The 21,746-nt window shown below is 35.5% G+C and overlaps 1 pseudogene; it reads right to left on the reverse strand.

The window, feature by feature from the left end:
- Positions 1 to 21,746, reverse strand: part of LOC125369812 — a 125,806-nt pseudogene that overhangs the window by 65,822 nt on the left and 38,238 nt on the right.

Genomic DNA, 21,746 nt, shown 5'->3' on the forward strand with positions numbered 1-21,746 from the left:
AAAACAGCTTTAAAAGGAAAGCTATTTGGTATCCAGGGTCCCTTGTTACAGAGATAGACCTTCCATTCTTAATCTGCCATCTGACTCCTTTTGAGATAATGCTTTTAGCAGAGAGAATACTTCTCCATGCCCAAGTTGCATTTGCTTTAAGAGGAGCATTTAAAATATCAAAAGATGGGAAGTATTTACCTTTGAGTACTTTGGTAAAAAGAGAGTTTGGAGTAGTCGGGATCTTTCAGAATTGCTTGGCAAGTATGGCTATATTAAATCTGTGCAAGTCCTTAAAACCCATGCCCTATGGGAGCTTGCTTCTGCAAAGATTTTTCCATAAGGACTAATGAACTTTCCTTTCATCTTTTTTATAACCCTACTAAAAATTAGAGATAATACTATTGATCTCCTTGTGTAAGAATATAGGGATGTTGAAACAACCCATGCAATAAATGGGGATATCACATGCTACTGCTATAATAAGAACTTCCCTTCCTACCATAAAAAGTAGGTTTTCTTTCCAACCCGCTACCTTGTTGACAACTCTGACCTTTAGTTCATTAAAGGCTTTGATTTATTAATAATGGCAAGCAAACCTAAATACTTTTCTTGAGTCCTAACATGCAGAACTTTCACTAGATTTACCAAGCTCCTTCTCTTAGTATCAGGGGTACTTGAACCGAAGAGCATAGCAAATCTTTTAAAGTTTATAACATGGCCACTAGCATTGCCATACTTTTCCAAAATGATAAGCAAATTATTAGCAGTATAGCTAGAGGTAGGATAAAAAAAGAAAGATCATCCATAAAGAGAAAATTATTGATTAGAGGAGATGATCTCAAAAACTTGATGCCAAGGTTGTGTTGCATTGGTAAGCTAGACCTTCTATAAAAAGAATAAAGAGGAACGAAGACAAAGGATCACCTTGTCGTAATCCTCTAGTAGGGTGGAAATAACCTTGAATTGAACCATTAATATTAATGAAAAATGAAATAGAAGTTGCACACTCCATGATCCATTCAATCCAAACTAGATTAAACCCTAGGGTCCTCATCATATGTTCAAGGTAACCCCATTCTACATGATCATAGGCCTTTGCCATATGAAGCTTCAAGGCCATTTCATTTTTCTTACCACTAGTTCTAGACTTTGAGATGATGCATGATCTCATGGCTAATTAAAATATCGTTAGCAATCGAGCACCCTTTAATAAAGGCGTTTTGTCGTATTTGAATGATAGTTTTGCCAAATGCTTACAACCATAAATATTTAGTAGTATTGGCCTATAATGTGAACCCACATGTTCCAAATGTCGCCATTTACTGCTGACAATGACTCATTATTAACCAAGCTGTCAGGTTCGCAGAATGACCGATGGAACTAACTGAATCCACTCTCGTGATATGATCAAAGTTTGATTCACCACTTTTAGGAAAGAGATGAGACGGTCTACCCATCTTTACACATACAAGGAATCACTCACTGACGGACAAGAGGTCGACAACGTGAGCTTTACTGCTTAGCTTTCAGCCTTCTTGATCCAACTGCAACCCTAGAGAGTTAGGTATCTCTTTTTTAGAGAATGAAATAAAAAGCATTACAAGATTAAAAAAAAAAGAGCTTGGAAAGAGTAAATAAGATCTACGTGAAGAAGTCCAAGACATTGGGGCAAAAGATATCTAGGCAAACAACAACCAGTGGGTAAGGGTGAAGACACAGGGGTACAAGAGCTAAACCAAGTCGAGAAAGCGCCTGAGAAAAGGGGATAATGGGTTGTTAGATTAGCTAAAGAAAGATAAGAAAATGGTCGACATCTAAGATCTGCTAATGCACTCATCAAATCACAAAAGGCTCTAATCCAAGCCTTATCTGGTATAAGTATTAGTACAACATCTACCGCCGAGGAGATTATCAAAATGGTAACTGATAAGACCACTACAGATGATAACTTTCTCGGATGAATACTTACCATTCGAGGGGAGAGACCAAAACAAGGTTCTATATATGGTAGCATAGGTCAAAGGGAAGAGGACCCTATGTGTGATAGTAGATGATGTGTTAACCATCAATGTATGTCCTTCATGCATACTCCTTAAGTTGGAGATGCCTGCAAAAGACTTGAAGCCACAAATATGATTATAAGAGCCTATGACGAAATAAGGAGAGACGTGGAAAGGATGATTTCAGCACTTGTGAAAACGAGTCCTATTGAATCATGGGTGGAATTCATTGTACTATGACATCCTAATAACTTTTGCTTTGTTATTAGGAAGGTGCCATGGTTTCATGCCCTAGATGAGTACCTTCCACTGTACATCAGAAGGTCAAGTTTCCTCTTGATGGCAAAATAGTGACTATCAATGCCAAAGCTGGTAAGGTTGTCAAGAAGTTATTAAAGAGCTGGAAGCCTATATTAGATTCCAAGTTGCTATTCTTTACGAGGACTACATGGATCCTAAAGTAGCAAACACGTTCAAGAAGATAGATTTCATGCCTGCAATAGGGTTGGGAAAGAACAAGCAGGGTATTGTAGAGTTTTCAGACTTTAAAGGTCATAAAACTCGATGTGAATTGGGTTACCATGAGGATGAAGATAAGGGCAAAATAAAGGGTAATACTCTAAAATAAGTCTTTGTCCAAGAGTACAAATCCTACTCTAGGGAGCCCAAACCTATTATAATATTTAGGACTGAGGTGCCAGGATTTGAGATATTCAAGAAACTTGATCATCAATAGGATGGTCAAATTAAGCATCAAGGAGGTCAATGAGAAGGTTACCACCAAGGTAAAGGAGCTGAAGGCGGAAGAGTTCATCTCTCTGCCGAAAAACCTGAATCAGGAGGAGCTAGTTGCTCTGATAGAGGAGCATGTCATTGATGTATTTTATGATGATGTAATCATGTCCGATCTTTATAAGGATGATGTTTCTTTTATTTCTAAGATTAATGATATAAACTCTAATTTTGCTTACTTGTGATGTTTTTCCTGATGGTAATGTGCGTTTTAATAATTATGACATATGTATGTTTGACATTCAATCCATCCAAATTGATTCATTTAATTTAGGCACAGATGCAAATCTAAGGAACATCTCGATAACTTATGATATAACTCTTGAGGAGAGGATAAAATTGGAAAAAATAATAGAAAAAAGAAAAGACGTACTTTCTTTGTCCTACGATGACATGCTAGGGTTAGACAAGAAAATAGTAGAGCATCACATTCCAACCTATCCACACATCAAGCCGGTCAAGTAGAAGATGAGAAGATTAAGGCCGAAATGAGCAGAGAAAATTCAAGAGGAGGTCGCTAAGTAGGTGAATGCTAATTTTGTTGATGTAGTCAACTATCCTAAGTGATTGGCGAATATCGTCCCACTCCCGAAGAAAGATGGGAAAGTAAGGATATGCATAGATTATCAGGACCTGAATAAGCCATGCCCTAAGGACGGTTTTCCGCTTCCTCACATAGATGTGATAGTCGACAGTGCCGCTTCAAGTGCGATGTACTCCTTCAAGGATGGTTCTTCTAAGTACAACCAGATCATGATGGTAGTAGTGGAGAAGCTAAAAACAGTATTCATCACCAATTGGAGTGTGTACTACTATAAAGTTATGCCTTTTTGGACTAAAAAATAGGGCAACTTATTAGAGAGCATCCAATACCTTGTTTCATAACATGATACACAAGGAAGTGGAGGTGTATATGGATGATATGATGGTAAATTTTGAAATAAGGAAATGACACTTTTAGGCTCTTGATAAGTTCTTAGATGAGTAGAAAGGTATAACTTGAGGCTCAATCCAAAGAAGAGCTTATTCAGAGTAACATCAGGGAAGCTGATAGGGCACATAGTAAGTTAGCAAGGAATAAAGATCGATCTGGACTAGGTAAAGGCTATTTAGGAGATACCATCACCAAGGAGAAAGAAAGAGGTTAGAGGATTTCTAAGACGTTTGTAATAGATCAGTAGGTTCATTTCCAAGCTCACAATGGTTTGTAATCCCATATTCAAGCTTTTGAGGAAACACCAACCCATTATGTGGGATGAGCACTATCAGAAAGCCTTTGACAATATTAAAAAGTATCTAATGAAGCTATCGGTATTAAAGCCATCGAAAGATGGTAAGCCGTTGATTTTGTACTTGGCCTTGGAAGAGGAAGCCATGAGGGCAATGGTGTATAATGTGGGTCTAAGCACGTAGAGCATGTGGTCTATTATCTCAGTAAGAAGTTGTTGCCTTATTAGTCAAAGTATAACCTCATGGAAAAGAGGTGTTTGGCCATGATATGGGCTATGAGGAAATTAAGGCACTGTTTTTAGTCTTATAGGGTGCAAGCAATTTCAAAAATAGACCCACTGAAGTATCTACTCGAAGCTTCGTCTCTTACTAGGAAGTTGGCTAGATGGTTAGTGCTGCTAATAGAGTTCAATATCAATTACATACTAAGAAGGTAGTCAAGGGTAAGGCTGTAGCAGAATTCTTAACTCAGAATGTAATCGAGGGAGACAATCCTTTAAGGGCAATCAAGATCTAGGAATAGAAGATGTACTTTGATGGAAAGGTGCAGGGTTAGGAGTAGTTATGATAATGTCAGAAGGAAAAATGTTACCAATGGCCAAAATATTAGACTTTAAAGTGACAAATAATATGGCAGAGTACGAAGCATGTTTATTTGGATTAGAAGTAGTCGTGGAAGCTGGAGCGAAGCATCTGATAGTCTATAGGGACTCCATGTTGGCGATTCAACAAGCCATCAAGGAATAGGATATGAAAGAAGAAAGATTGAAATCATATATCAACTATCTCAAGGCATTGGTCTACAACTTCTCTAAGTGTTCATTCATACACTTGTCGTGGGATGAAGACCAGATGGCAGATGCATTAGCTAACCTATCATCAATGTGAGAAAAGCCCTCGCAGCTTCCAATGAAGCCATTGGTGATTGTGAAGTCAAGAGTGCCTTGTTATTAGGGAGACAGAATAATATAAGTCCAAATGGGACTGGAAGAGAAGCTTTGATTTTGCAATCTAAAAAGATTGTAGAAGATAGGGAATATCCTGAGGAAGCAACTGTGAAGAAAAGGTATGCACTTTGGATCCAGGCTAAAAACTACCTCAGCCATGAAAGAATATTGTGCAGAAGGATAACTTCAAGTGTCCAGCTTCGATGTGTTACAAAAGTGGAAGTGTAGATTGTAATGGAAAAGATGCATAAAGAGGTATACGGGCCTCACATTACACGTCAAGGTTATTACTAGTTGGCAATGGAAAAAGGATTGTATAGCTTTGATAAAGAAATGTCGCGAGTTTCAACTATACAGTGACTTGAGTCACATACCTCTGATTGAGCTTCACAATTTGACATCCCTGTGGCCTTTTGTAGCTTGGAGAATCAATATCATTGGAGAGACAAAGCCTCCTCCGAATGGTCATAGGTATATAGTCATGGCAATCGACTACTTCTCCAAATGAGTTGAGACTGAGTCATTCACTACTGTATGGGCAAAACAGATAGCTAGGTTTATAGAAAGAAACCTGATTTACAGGTATGGGGTCCCATATCATGTTGTGATAGATAACAGTGTGCAATTCATGGGTGAAACAATAAACGTTTTAGCAGAGTACAAGACTGAACGTCACAGGTCTTCTCCGTATAGACTTCAAGCGAATGGAATGGTGGAAGTAGCCAATAAGAACTTAAAGAAAATACTCTTAAAGATGGTATGAAAACATAAGGATTATTCATTTCGATTACCCTTTGCACTTTAGGGATATTGAACAACTAAGCAGACGTTGATAAGACACTCCATACTCTTTAGTTTATGGGACTGAAACAGTCTTGCCATTTGAGTTAGAGTTGAAATCTTTGAGAGTTGTGTTAGAGGCTGAAATACTAGAGTACTGTGGGTTGAGTAGAGAGACAACAGTTGCCTATAATCGATGAAAAGAGAATAAAAGCCCTTTATCCTTTGCAGTTGTACCAAAAGCGAATATCTAGGGCGTTTAATAAGAAAGTAAAACTAGGAAAAATCAGAATCGGTGACTTGGTGTTGAAACACACAAGACCTACTACATTCAACCTAAGAGGGAAGTTTAGGCCTAATTGGGAAGGCCTATACTTAGTAAAGAAAATTCTTTCCAATGGTGCCGCTAAGATCTCAAACTTCAAAGGGAACAAGTTCTTTAAGCCAATTAACATGGATCGTCTTAAAAAATACTATGCATAATAATAATAATAATAATAATAGGAAAAAGAAGCTTGCTGATTGGGAAACCTTAAAAAGACTGGTCAAGTAAAAATTAGAAAAATAAGAGAAAATAATCAGCTAGAAATTCTAAAAAGACTGGTTAGTGACAGAAGTTATATCATGAGAAATCCAGGAATGTGCCTATTTGGGCCTTTACTAAATGAATAAATTATTTAGAATCTTTATCGAGTATACATATATCTGTTTATTATTCTATACACTAATTAAAAGAATAAACTAAGCTAAAGTTCTAAAAAAAAATGAGATCTAAAAAAAAGAGCATTTTTATCTTCTCCTTCTTTTTCCATTTGCATATGCATTTCTAGATTCAATAGCTAGCTCTTAAGTCCTCTTGAACCTCATGAATTCAAAAGAAATAGTAATCTGAAGCTCGACCCAAGCTTTGAAGTTGTCATCAGTGGTCAAGTCGCCTTCAAAATCAAGATTGCGCTCTATATCTTGACAGGGCTAGAGTCTTTCCATCTTATTCAAGAAATCCTATTTCAATAGGAAGCCTTTGAATTCACGAGGGAAGTCCATAACCTGTTGCTTTTGCCTGTATTAATGGCAAAGTCTTGCAGGTATGTAAAAGGTGGATGCCCGCAATCTAAGGGTACGCAATCGCCATACACCATAAATGTGACATGCTTGATGTTCCACCAGGGGCAAGTACAATGGATAAATGTGTCCAGAATGCCTTCATCCAATTTTCTAGGAAAAGGATCATCAAGCCTTGGCAAAGCAATCAGATTAGTAGAATCCATGGAGCCTCTAAGAATGTTAGAGAACTCTTCAATCATGGGACATAGATCCTACCAATTGAATCGGAAAATATGGTCTCTTGGGTACCAAAAGTTGATAGTAGAGTGAAGAAACCCATAATCAAGTTTGGTGTGTTGCATAGCTTTGAAGGAGGTGAAATTTTCCAAGTTTGGTCCATTCATCACTAGTGAGGATTTTGAGAAGAGTTTTAAGGGCTTTGGCGCTTTCCTGAGTCATGGAATTTTTAACTTTTTCGTGTACGGTGAAGTGTGATGGTGCACGCGTATTTGAAGGCCTAAAAATTAGTTTTTAACTCTGTAACTACAGAGCCAAACTAGCTGACCATACAGCTGATCGACTGTGCGCACAGCTAAATTAGTTGTGTGATATCATTAGGCAATTTTGCAACATTTTGAGTGTTTTTTGGCGTTTTCTCGACCCTTGGTCATATGCAAACCCAAAATATACAATATTAAGAAGAAAATATTATTAGAGATGGATCTAAACATCAAAAGTGTGAATTTAATATCTCAGAAAAGTCAGAATTCTATAGAAAAAATACAAGCAATGGTACTAAAATCAGAAGTCAAGGCTCTATCCTAAATCTCTCATCTCCTCATCAAAATCAGTGTCCCCTGGGTCTAAAAAATGGATAGCTGAAGCGTTAGTGTGTCGATCCTATGTTGCTAGCCTCGATCTGGATTGTCGATCATTTACCTACCTTCGCATACTCTCATGGTCCACCTAAAGAAAATACAAACGGAGATTAGTTATTATATCTCATACATGCATACATCTTCCATTTTATAATTTATTTTGATTCTTACTTGCCAATTCTTACTAAGGATGAAGAACTGCATCCTCACAGCTTTAACCAGCCGATGTACATGCTTGAACCGATCCCTCAGAACCTGTGTGATTATTTATATATTACTAACATTTGAGGAAAAGAAAAAATGCAAAGTATCAGAAGGGAATGCAACTTACATATGCGTAAGTACTTGAAGTGAACTCCAAAGAGAGGCAGTGCTCCATAGCTAGCCGATGCTCTATAGCACCAGCAAGACTCTAGTATGAAACCATTAGGTTCGAGAGAAATGTAATGGTTCTAAGCACCACATTTAATATCATTGTAGGAGGCGCCTATCAACACCCTTTTTCTGGATCCAAATATCAAGGGATAGACGGAAAGCCCTGTGATGAAAGTCACTGCCTTCTCGGGTCTCGAGAGGTAAAGGATAGACGAATCCAATGCTAGGATTGAGGTTAATCCAATTGAAATTATCTTTTTGAAATCAATTTGGACCTAATTGCTAGAAAAAATTAAGTTTGAGGGTCTAAATAATAATTTTTATAAAATCAAGGACTAAACTGTAAATTTCTAAACTTCTTGATGGGCTCTATGATAGAGCCAATTGGCTCTTCAAAGAATTGATTGGATTTTGACTCTTCTACGTCATTTTTTCGGACGATTTTACATCTAGATACGAATTCTAGAAGGTTTCCTTGAAAATAATCATTGTTTTATCAATAATTATTTAAATCTTAAATAAATAAATAGGAGTTTATTTATTTAAGAATTAAGATGTAACCGTAAGTGAAATCAAGAAAAAAGAACACTGGGATAGAAAGAAAAGAGAGAAAATCAAAAGAAAATGAAAGGAATTGCACTGACCATCGTAGATAACACTCGAAGACCCAAGCCATTTAAGAAAGAGTCCTTTTAGGAAACAAGGCACTTAAGAAAGAGCATCTATGGAAACCCTTTGATTTGGCTCTGGATTCCTACCCAATCTTTGATTCAACTGCCTCTTTATTGCTCGAGACTTGCAAATCTAACATCCACAGTGATAACCTGAGGATTCCTTCTACCATACATCTGCATCATTCATAAAAATCAGTTCTCTCATTCCTTATTAACTATATTATTTGTTCTTAGAAGCATGATTAAGGTTTTGATTTTTGATAAATATGATAGATTAGGTTTTTATTAGTATGCATATAGGGTTTTCAATACGGTATTAAGAACTAGATTTTTTTAGATCTGATATTTTGCCAATTAAGGTTTTAGATTTGATTAAAAACATGATATAGGGTTAATATTTAGATCTATTTGTTAATATAATTAAGTAATTAAGCCTGAGTAAAACTTGATTCTTTTTGTTTTGATAATCTTTTGTTAGTTTATAAGATTTTAGAGTTTTAGTGATTTAGGTTTTTTTGGCTTCTATAACTTTTATTTTATTATTTTTATCCATTTTATCTCATTATATTTAATTTTTTAACACATGTGCATGTAAAGTTGGCTCTAGAGTGTGAGATTGTACTGGTGAACGAAGGAAAACCAACGGAAACTTGCCTTGAGACTCTAGAGCTAATTGGCTCTTTGTTGAGCTTATCAGCTCTTCATGCATAATTGGTTGGCTAATCAAGCTGGAGATTCTATATTTTATATTTTTGGCATATCTCGATGTATTCTCAGCCTCTGTATAGTTTTAGGTCTTTCTAGTTTTGCAATCGTAGTTATAGGCGGGCTGTAATAGTTAGAGTTTTTCTTTTTACTCTGTTTTCTTTATTTTTATTTATTATATGTTACCCAATACATGATTAAGTGATTGATTAACAAAATTGGGTCACATAAACTTAGGGCTAAAAACTAATGCAATATGAATTTTATAGTCTAATAGGCTAATCTACCTTAACGGGGCATAAACCCTAAAATCCAATTAGACTAGCAGGCTTTGACAAGTTTAGTTAATGTTTGAACTTAGTTAGGATTGAGATCACAATGTATAGGCCTTCTCATAACAAGTATTCCATTAGGCATAAAGGTTGAACCCAAAGAGAATACATAATTAGGCTAGAATAGATGGGCCTTATACATAATTGATTAGTAAGTTAGATTAATAACTTAAATATGGGTTGGACTTGAATAAAATGGCCAAGTGTAGGTGTATTGTCTGTTGTTTTAGCATACCTATGTATAAAATGCTTGCATTTATAGGGAATATTTTGTTAAACAATAAATTTAAAGACTAATATACACAAATAAGGACGTTAGCTTCTAGATCCATCTCTAAACTTTATGGTGTAAGCTTTCTTGTGGAATCTGAGAACCAGCACTAATTAGTAAAAGTGTCCCGGTGATTACCCAACTGGCGACTCCTATCTCCATGCTAATCTTAGTAATTAGTTAGCATGTTCCCAATTGGTTGAAAAGCCTTACAGTGTTGTAGTTGCTAAATACACTTAGGTGCATGCTCGAAACCACCGCCCATAGTGCCTTAGATGCAGCACCTACGGACGAGCCTGAGACATGTGAAGATTTAAAGTGGCGAGTAGACCATCCCTTTGTCAGCTTAAGAGCCGGGGGCATATGATGGATGAACTATGGCAAGACAACTAAATTAGTAACTAAGCAAAGTGAAGAAAATGAAAACTTAAGCAAGGTCAAGAACAGACCTGAGCCATGATGTCGTTGCTGAGAGGCATGGGTCCTAGTAGCTAAGGGATGAAAGAGGTGTAGTCTATCCTATGGGACCAGGTGGTGAGGTCCTCGAAGTCGTCGAATCCCTCCAAACTCCTAGCTAGCTCCTCACCGACAAGGTCAGCAGTCCAAAATATAGAAAGATGGGGAGACAAGGGAACTCGACGCTTGCTAGGCCCCCTCTCCCAGCCATGGATCCTCTCAACCTGAAACCAGGCTCGACAAGCGGGGCCAATCAAGAGAACTCTCCTATGATCGAAGTCCATGGCGGAGAGCATGTAGAGGTCCCAATGACGACCCTTTCCCAGCCAGTCGCTACAAATTTGCAAGTTGCAAAGGTAAGTAACTAAGACTTGTAGACCACAGATATAACTAATAAATTTTGTCTTTTACCTTATCCCAGGTTAGGAAATTGATCCACATGCAATACATATGGACCTGTGCCCACTCTAAAGGGACACTCCTACTCAAGCCCCAATAACTCAAGCGTGGGAAGGCTCGATAAATGCTGATAGGTTGTGAGCCCACCAAAAGGCCAAGCTTTAAGGCCCAAACCTATAAATCAAGAGTCAATAATTACTACACAAATACAAGCAAGCATAAAAAAGAAAAGTTAGAGTGGATAAAACTCACGTGAACCGTGTGCTAGAAACTGCAAACCCTTTTGCTCCCAAAGACCGTAATGTTCCATCTGATAATACAGGTAGGCAAGAGCCGCAGATCCCTATATGAAAGAGGAGTCCTAGTCCAAATCCTGCAAAGGGGCCAAGTAATGGAAGTTTAATAAGTTCCCCGAGTCACTAAACAAAGTAGTTCTAAAGAAGTACACCAAAAAGGCTCGAGCCATCTAATCCACCTCCCAAGCATTTCGAGGCACAAAGCCCCTGTAATAAAGTGGAATGCTCTGATAAGCTAAGCACCGAGTGTTCTTACATGCCGACAAGAACCTAAGTAAATCTATGATATAATGCTCTCAGACATCGGAGCGCTTATCATGGATCGCATCATCAAAAGGTACGGACGTAGTTGTGAAGTCAATCCTCGTAATAGTAGTAAAGGAAAGTGGGGATAAATTCAGCTTACCAATCGGAGTGTGGAAGGTGTGGGTGGTGTCCATCCACCTTTCAAGTAGGGCGTAAATTGAACTATGATTCATCCTCCCGCGACATAAGTGTATCCATGAATCGATGGAATCCAGTGTCGTCGATCCTAGCCTTTATAGAGCTCAGTAACTCATCAAACCACTTCCGAGCATCGTAAAAAATTTCAATGAACCAAATTGATACGATATCATTTTGAAAAAGCACAAGCACCAGTATGTAAATACAATGCAGTAAATATAATGCACATGTATAAGGACCCAAAACAAGTAAGTACATTGTTTATTTATCGCTATTTTTTGTTAGAAAAAACTAAAAAATCAGTTTTCGGCCTGTGCACGATCGGTTTAGACTTTAGAGAGCCAATCGGCTCAGCATAGATTTGAATCGATACTACACAAAGCCATTTGGTTTTATGGGTTAGGGCACAAATTTTTTCATAAATATTCTAAAATAAAATTCATGTGTTTTTCATAGAAAAAAAAAGATTTTATGCAAGAAAAATACCTTTTCGATGGCCGAAAATGCCCGGTGATTGTTTAATTTTGCCAAAAGAGGAATTTCCTCCCATTTGACAAGCCTAAGGTTGTTCTGGCAAGAAATCAGCGGTGAAGACTTCCAACTTAGTGCAATTGGGGTGCATCCTGAGAATCTAGAAGAAGAGGTAGCTATTTCAAGACTGATTTTATGGAATTTGGTCAAGAAATGGGAAAGAAAAAAAAAAGAGCGAAAAGGGGTTTGAGAGAAAAGTAAAGAAGAAATAGATAAAGTGAATTATAAACGGATATATAATATATATATGTCCTAAGAAGGCAAAAATACAATTTTGGTCCTTAACCTATTGAAATTACGCTTCAATCCCTAAATGGGCTAGTCACCAATACAAGTCTCTAGAAGACATCTGACAAGTCAATTTGCATCCCAAGGTGGGAATTTTTCAAAAAATGACATTTTGATCCAAGATCTATCAAAATTACACTTTAGTCCTTGGATGGAGCAATTATAAATATAGCCTCCAAAAAAATCTATTGAGTCAATTTGCACTCGAAAGTGGGAAAGTTTACCAAATCAACCTGAAGGAACATAATTGCATACATAATTGCATCTCGAAGTGGAAAGTAGCCAGAGAGAGGTCTCTACAAATATAAGATCGACGGACGTGGTTCCTAAATCATAAGCGTAGTCCTTCAATAAAGTAGGTGGATTTCTAAAAATTCAAGTAGGCGAAGTTCTCAAAATTTTAAAGCAAGCAAAGTCCTCAAAATTCAAGCGGGCGTGGTCCCCACATCAAATCAAAATTCCTATATCAATTCGAGTTTACTAGGCGTGGCTTTTACAGCTTATCAAGATATCATTTTGATATGTCCTTGATATTATGAGTTGTCTCAATTTATTTAATCACATGAATACTTCTAAATTTTGACAAACCAGGGGCAACTATCAGCGCCCATTTTCCAGATCCAGATATTGAGGGAATTACAGAAAATCCTATGATGCAAGTTACTACCTTTCTCGAGTTTCGAGAGATTGAGGATAAAAAGATCCAAGTTAAGATTGAGAATAATTGAATCAAATAACTTCTCTAGGATTAATTTGTATTTAATTATCAGAAAAAATTAACTTTAACGGGTAAAATGGCAGTTTTTGCGAGTTCAAGGACCAAATTGGCAAGATTTTCTAAACTTTTCAGCCATAAAGCCAATCAACTCCGCGTATAGTTGAATCGGCTCTATACAAAGATGGTCAGCTTAGCATAGAGCTAAATCGGCTTTGTGTAGAGTCGATCGGCTCTACATAATGCTGGTTGGTTATTTTCCGAAATTCGATGCCGTTTTATGCATATTTTTGACTTAAAACGCTGAAGTTGATGAAAATAAGTTTCTAGAAGTAATTTTTTATAATTATTGGAATTTTAAATATCTTTAGTGATAATTATCTGAATGTAAAAGATTTTATTTTATTTTATTGGATATTAATCTAATAAAAAAGAAGGATAATCGATAGTTTTCATTTTTAAATAATTAAATACTTATCTATTTCTCTAGGGTTTCCTAACCCTACTACTATATATAGAATATGTTACCTTAGGTTTAGGGGGAGCTACACTCTTTAAGCTACACTCTAAAATTACTGATCGACATTTATTAATTAGCTATACAAGAGAGTTTCTTTTAGAGGTCACTAAGAAACAACCTTGGATTACATAACTTATTTAGAATGACAGAAGTTCTTAGATCTCAATCAGAATTAGATTCTCATCAAATCCTCGATTCAACGGCTTCATTGTTTCCTAAGACTCAATAATTTACAATGACAACTTGAGGGTATCCCCACATCCAACATCATCAATCAACTTTTCCCCAACTGGTTTCTTTATGTTGATTTATGATTCTAGAAAAATGATTAGGTTTATCTTTGAATGAATAACATGATTTGCATGATTAGATTAAGATTTCTCTTAATATAACATGTTGTTGATTTATTGTGTTTTGAAAATAATATAGAAACATGTAGAGTTTTAAATCTGATAATGTGATTTTATCGGATTTTCAATCTGATTAGTTAAATGAGTAGGTAAACATAATTAATTTGTATTTCTATCTAATTGAATTAGATTTCTAGGGTTGCGAGATTGAAATTTGGAATCTGCCTTAAAATATCACATTTGCCTAATGTCAGTGTTGATTTCTAGGGTTTGCTTGCTTTTAGGTTTTCTTCGTTAGATTTCATATTTTTTACATTATTTTTTTTATTTTATATGTTTTAATTGTTTTCTACCCTCTGTGCATGTAAAATCGATCTTGGGCATGAGAAATTGAAGGAAGATCGCAGAATTGACCCATAGAAGCCCCAAAGTTGATAAGCTCTATGCTTTAGACCAATCTACTGTGCACATTTTGACCCTGATTTTTGAGTTTGAATGTATTTCAGCAATGTTTATATACTGTACTTGGTATTTTGTTTTTTTTCTTTTAGTTGTAGGAAGGGTTGTAATAGCTAGATTTCATTTTCTGCACTTTTATTTTTTATTTTATGCCTGATATATGCCAAATAGCCGTAATGTGATTGCTTAATTAAAATTAGACACATAGACCATAGACTAAAAATTAGACCCACCATAAAAATTATAGTTCATTAGGTTAATCAGATGGTAATTGGGCTAGTTTTTTAAAAATCAATATAGACCTAGTAGGCTCTGTCATATTTTAAATGAATTAATTGGGCCATGTTAGACTTAAAATCATATAATTGAGCCTCTACATAAAAAGTAGTCCATTTAGGCTTAAATGCTGGAATCAAAGAATAATTTATAATTAGCTTAGACTAAGTAGTAAAATAGACTAATAAATCAAACCTGAGATGTGATTAAATAAAAAGGACTAGACCTAAGTTTATCTGATCATGTAAAGTTAATTTATGTAGCAAAAATAGTTTTCATAGATTATTACCTTGTAAATATTCTATATTAATTTTTGCCTAATAAACTTGTGACGTCTTTTAATATAACAATTTATGACAAAACAGTCTCGTCATTTATTTAGTCACCTAATAAATGATGAAAAATTATCCTGTCATATTAAACTTATATTTGTGACAATAAAAATTCTCATAACTTAAGAATTTCCTCCAAAATGTTTTATATTAAATTTTGCCTCCAAATACAATTGTGATGAATCAATATTCTTTGTCACCAAATGTGAACAATCGTAACAAATGAGTGATATCACTAAATTATTCAACTAATTATTGACAAAATATGATATCATCATCAAAATAAATATTTTGTGACACTAACAATCCTCATCAATTACTATCAATTTGTCATTAAACGATTTCCCTCCAAATATTTATTGCAAAATTCCACCTCTAAAAATGAAAGTGACAAAAGTTTTTAATTCATCATAATATATACAATATAGTGACAATATAAAAAATTAACAGCGACAAAATGTCACAAAATCAAATGTTACACTGATGATTATGTATTTTGTAATCTTTAGTTAATAAATTGTGAAGAAGCTTAATGCCTGGCAAAAGAATTCATCACAAAAGTGTGATTTCTTGTAGTGATAGCCGAGGAATCAGTGCAAGTTTTCAAACAACTAGCTTTTGCATTCCAACTAAGGTTGATCACTAATGTGCCTCCAAAGAAGAGGTCTAGTAATCTAAAAAGAGTGCATTCAATGAGAAAAGAAAGCTTAAAAGAATATGTTGAAAGATTCAATAAAGAAGGTATTTAGGTAGAAAGATTGAGTCATGCACAATAACTGATAACATGACAGACAATACCAACATGACAAAGTTCAAAGATTCTCTCACCATTGATCCATCATATACATATCAAAAACTCATAGAGAGATCATGGAGTTTTATAAGGCTTGGTGAGGATACCGAACATGTAAGAGAAAGGATGTAGATAGTAGAGAATTCAAGGGCAAAGATAAGCAATCAAGAAGAGCAAGAAAAGATAATAGCGTGAGTAGATATGATCAAAGATTAGATAATCGATCAAGATACAAATATGGATAGCCAAACTATGTTCTTTTGAACAGATCCTGATCAAATATTTTGATGTTCATTCATTGGAACACGAAAAATATAAAATGGTCAAGACCAACGATAGAACAAAGCTCAGAAAGCAAGAACAAAGATAAATATTACAAGTTCCATGTTCAACATGGACACGACACAAAAGATTGCAGAGATTTGAAAATGGAGATATAAGACTGATACAAAGAGGAAATTTAAAAGAATTGATTGATAGAAAAGAAGAATGTCAAAGAAGAGATAGAGGAAAAGATGGAGATAGGGATAAAGGCGAGCTCAAAATAAAAGAATTATGAGAGATCAAAATGATCTAGGGAAACACTGTATACATAACAAAGACAGAGAAATAGAATAAACATGATAGAAATTGAAAGGGCTAATCCAACAATAATATTTACAAAAGAAGATGCAAGAGGAGTAGAAATTCCATATTTAGACCCATTGATGATCTTTTCGTACATTGAGAACTTCTGCATAAAAATAATTTTGATGGGTCATGGCAGTTCGGTAAATCTGATCACTCTTCAAGTCTATAAGGAGTTAGGAGGAGCAATTTTGGACTTGAAAATTGTCCTTACCCCTTACAGGGATTAGAAGGGCAACCAATTCAGCTAGTAGATTTAGCATGCTTAACCTTGAATGAGGGAAGAGACAGGAGAAAAAGGCAATAGACTGAAAGGCCAAACAAAGAAGATAAGAACTCAATTCGTGGTGGTTGATATTCTTTTCACCTATAACGCACTCCTAGAGTGGCCATTCCTTAACGAGGTAAAAGCAATGACATGTGTAACTTACTTGAAGATGAGGATGCCTACATAACAAGGAGTTGTTATAGTCAAAGGAAATTAGAAGATGGCAAAGGAATATTACATTACATCTTTGAAAGATGTGTGCGAGTCACTACCAGTAGAAAGTATGACCAAGCAATATAATAAAAAGGTATAAAAGCAGAATCCCATGGGGAACTCTTGCAAGTTTCACTTAGTGGAGAACTAGAGAATAAGGTAATGATCGAAATAGACTTACCAGAATCAGTTACTAAAGACACAAAAGAAATTGTTCTAAGGCAAAGAAACATGTTCACCTCAATTCCATATTAGAACTTACCCTAATGTCTCACAAGTTGAACATAAATCCAAACTACAAGCCTTTGAAGCAAAAGAAGAGAAACCACCAAAAAGAAAACTAGCAATTGCTGAGGAAGTGAACAAGCTACTAAAGGCAGACTTCAATAGAAAAGTCATGTACCCAAAGTGGGTAGCAAACATTGACCTAGTAAATAAGCCCAATAGGAAATGAAGGATATGTGTTTACTTCATAGACCTCAACAAAGCTACCCAAAGGATAGTTATCCTCTATTGAGCATCAAGCAACTAATAGATATTACAAGTGGCTATGAAGTATGTAGCTCAGTAGACACTGAATAAGGCTTTCACCAAATATCCATATTCAAGCAAGACGAATAAAAAAACATCATTTATCACTGCCACATGGACATATTGCTATAGAGTTATGTCATTTTACATGAAAAATATGAGGATAACACATTAGAGAATGGTAATACTATGTTTGAAGACCAAATTAGCAAAACTATTGAAGTCTATATTGATGACATGATCATCAAATTAGAAAAACCATAAAAACATGCAAAAGACTTAGAGGAAGCTTTTGTAATCCTTAGTAGACATCACCTTAAGCTCAATCCAAATAAATGTGCTTTTTGGTTGAGAGCAGGAAAGTTCCCTAGGTTTATAGCAATAAATTTAATGATATGAGTCACTTGATGAAGGCTAAATTGTCAGCTCCATAAGTAGGGCAAATACTTGACAACAAATATAGGAAGAGTAGCAGAAGGAGCATTGGTAAAACACAAAAAGCCTCCAATAATAAATAATTTACTAGTGGTAAACGGTAAAATAGCTTGGTCCAAAGATCAAGCAGGCCAACAAAATCAGTAATAAGAAAATGAAACCACTAGGTGTTGTCCCTTGGAACTAAGAAAGGAAGGCTGAATTGGTGACTCCAAATCGCAAAATCAAGTTAAACTAGAAAAGCTCAAGGATCACAAATGCAATAACAAGGAAATGATATAAGAGAAAGTGTACGAGAGATTAACACAAAGGATTTATAGTAGTTCGAGAATAATTCTCCTTACGTGCATTCCTCAAGATCACACTTGAGTATTCCATTATAATCAAACTTGATTACAAGACCTTGGATTTTAGCAAGCTCACCCAACAACTTGGTGTTCTAATAAGCTAACACTAAACCTATTCCCTTCAATCTCACACTAGTCCTTTAACCCTTGAGTTTTAATGGAAACTCAACAACTAATCCCTTGTGCTTTGATCCTGGCTGACACAATAACCATTTAGAAGTTTTTTTGAATGAAAAAAAATCACTTAATACACTATACAAAGAATTTAGGTTTAAAAAGCTAAAAAATAAATTTATAAAAGTTTATGCATTATAGAATCCACACACTTAATGTCTTATTCTTTATGAGAGGTATTTATAATCATACCAACCCCTAAAAAGATGTTACACATGGCCTATTCATCATTATTACAAAAGGTGGTGATTTGGCAAAAAGTCCATTTCTGCCTAAAAAGCGTCGTTATGGTCTTCGGACTTTTGGTCTCTCTTCAGCGTTCACGCCGGCCCTTTCTAAGAGCACATCTCCATCTCTTTGCCCATGGGCAAATTGAAATTTAAATGCTAGAAATTGAAACCCGAACTCAATTATTTTCTAATAATTGTTGTATAGAAAGCAAGCCGAGCAGAGAAGGTAGCTAGTTCAGTATCGGGCAAATTATCAATTGAATTAAGAATCCAGCCATTTTAGTTGGTGGAGGCACTAAGTACCCAAAGGGAGATGGAAGAGAAGGAAAGGTGTAACATGCTGCTTTATCGACTAACGGTGTAGTGATCACCAACTCAATATTAAATGTGAATGCCACCCCCGTGCTTGCAAAACACCCTCATGCTTGGCTTGTCTATACTAAAAAGCATGCTCGTGCTTGAGGTCGTAGAACCTTCTGCCATATTTTGCCTTTCTATTGAGTTACAAATGCCCTCGAGCTCCAAAGGCCCTCTCACGCTTCTCAAAGAGAAGACTGTTTGACTGCCAAGTGTCTTAACATGATTAGAGGTCTTTTAGGGAGTCTTTACACGTGGATGGTCAACTTGAAAAATTGAAAAGCACCCTAACGCTTTCAAGGCGCCCTTGCACTTTATAGGTCTTCATTAACTAATCTTAAAAAGCATAAGGCACAGATGTCTAATCCTTGGAACCTTCAAATTATTATTATATAAACACTCAAGGGATTAATTAGCAACATCAATTTGTGTGTTAAAATCAAAATAGAGATCAATTAACCCTTAGGCTAATAATCTCGCTTTTTGATTTTGACAACCGAATTGATTATAAAGATAAAATTGGGCGAGTATAAATGCAATTGAGTGATTGATAAACAAGTTAAAAGGTGAAAATAAGCACTCCCCCTTAATCTAACTAGGATTCAAGTTTAAGGAACATGTCCTTAAAAGGGATTTGTATATTTAGATGATATTCTCCCCTTTAATTTGTTATCTAATTCTTAGTTCTTAATATCTCATTTTTGTAAACTCTCCTTGGTTTAATTTTCTCTTGACTCTCCTTATCATTATTATCTTTATCATTATTTCTATCACTATCTCTCCTCCTTTGGCAAAATCAAAAATCAAAAAAGAAAGAAATACAAAATAAATAGATATTAAAAAGATAAGGCAATTAAAATAGAGAGAATGATCATAAAGAATTTTATTGCATAATGAAAGAAGAAAATATAAAATGATGTATGATCAAGACATGGATCAATGCATAATAGAAAAAAATGAAAGATGAAGAAAAAAAGATTTTGAGAAATTAGTATTCTTCTTCTTCTTCTTCTTCTTCTTCTTCTTCTTCCACCATAAGAGTCTTGCCTTTTATACCACTACTAGAACCAACATGAGTAGGAGGTGCTCTTACCTCTTACTCTTCCTCTTTCGAATCCTTAATATGACATGAGGGAAGCTTGTGAAACTTTTGGATTTCGACAAGATCCATATGCAAGTAATGGAGATAGTTCCAAATTTCTCCTTCTTTGTTAGAACTTTTTCTTCAAATGAGAAGGAAGCTTCACCCTCATGAATGGAAGGAGTAGGCTCACTAGAAGTTCCATGGTCCATCTTCCTATCACTCATAAATTCTCCAATTAAAAGGAAGAATTCTCTATCTATTTCCCATTTAAGGCTTAAATGAATGACCCTAACATGTTCAAAGAAGGGAAGACCTAAGCAAAAAGGAGCAATAGGTGGAGCAAGGTAGATCTTATTTTGAGGAGTGTGGAGTCAGAGGTGTTTGGCTATCTTGGTGATATAAGAAGAAATAAGAATAACACTTGTTTGGGTATTTCCAAGATGAAAGAGATGATCAAGAAATAATTTTTATGGGACAATCCTCTTAACACGAATCATTGTGTATAAGAACACTGGGTCCTTTTGAGGAACTTTCTAAATACCATTGTCTCTTGCATGAGTGTTGGAGGCTACCATCCTATGCATTATCCAATTAGAGAGGGATTTTAGGTCTTTGGAAAGGAAGTCTTTGGTAGAGATTTGTCTCCAAAGCTGAGAAGGAGAAAGGCTCATGTCAACAATATTCTCAATCATTCTCATTGGACTCCTATCTTGAAATCCAAAGATGGAGAAAATTTAAGCCTTAGAAAGAGAGTGTATTTCCCTAAACATCTTAAACTCTATCCCATAATACTCATCACCATCTCTCTTTTTGTTTATCACCATTGAGGAGAGCAACTCTTTGGTGAGGTTTTCATTACCTACATCTAAGGCTTGAGGTAGAAGAAATGGTTTTAGGCCTACATTCTCAAGGAGAGAGTTCACCTCTTAATCAATTCCAAGGTTTTGAAGGGGTATTTCATTAAAAAATCTTGTAGCTTGGACTTCCTCTCTATTGTCATAAATTTGATCCTAGCCTCATTATCTATGCCTTTCATCTTTTCTTGCATAGTTTAAGAGGAGGAAGAACCTCTTCCAACTATCTGTCTTGGCCCCATTAGGTTGTAGATAAAGAAGTGTAGAAGATGTTTGAGTTTTTCAAAGAAAAAAAAGAGTTTATGAGATGTGAAAAGTGAATGTGAGAAAAAGTGATAAATACCTTTGAAAAATATTTTACATAGCCTTTGGAGAGGGAGAATAACGTCAAAAATGGCTAGAATTAACTTAAAAGTCGTTTTGAAAAATGTGGCAATGAATTTTTACAGTTATCATGTAAAAATGTGGGTGCACTTGTGGTCGCAATTCAAAACTGTGTTATAATGACTATTTTTAAACAAAATTGTGGGCACACTTTAGAATCAAGAGCATGCTTTTGAGGTTAGTTTTTAACTTGTTGGAGACTAGAAAGCGCAAGCGTGCTTCTAAGGTGCAAGAGCACTTTTCACTGACTTTATTGAGTATGAAAGTGAATAATGAGATTATGTATTCAAATGCCAAACAAATAGCAACACTCAATTCATTCTAATAGAGAAACATATAGAACTACACCATATTAGCAAGTAGA

This window comes from Ricinus communis, chromosome 1 (genome assembly GCF_019578655.1).
Source record: "Ricinus communis isolate WT05 ecotype wild-type chromosome 1, ASM1957865v1, whole genome shotgun sequence".
Taxonomy (NCBI): Eukaryota; Viridiplantae; Streptophyta; class Magnoliopsida; order Malpighiales; family Euphorbiaceae; genus Ricinus; species Ricinus communis.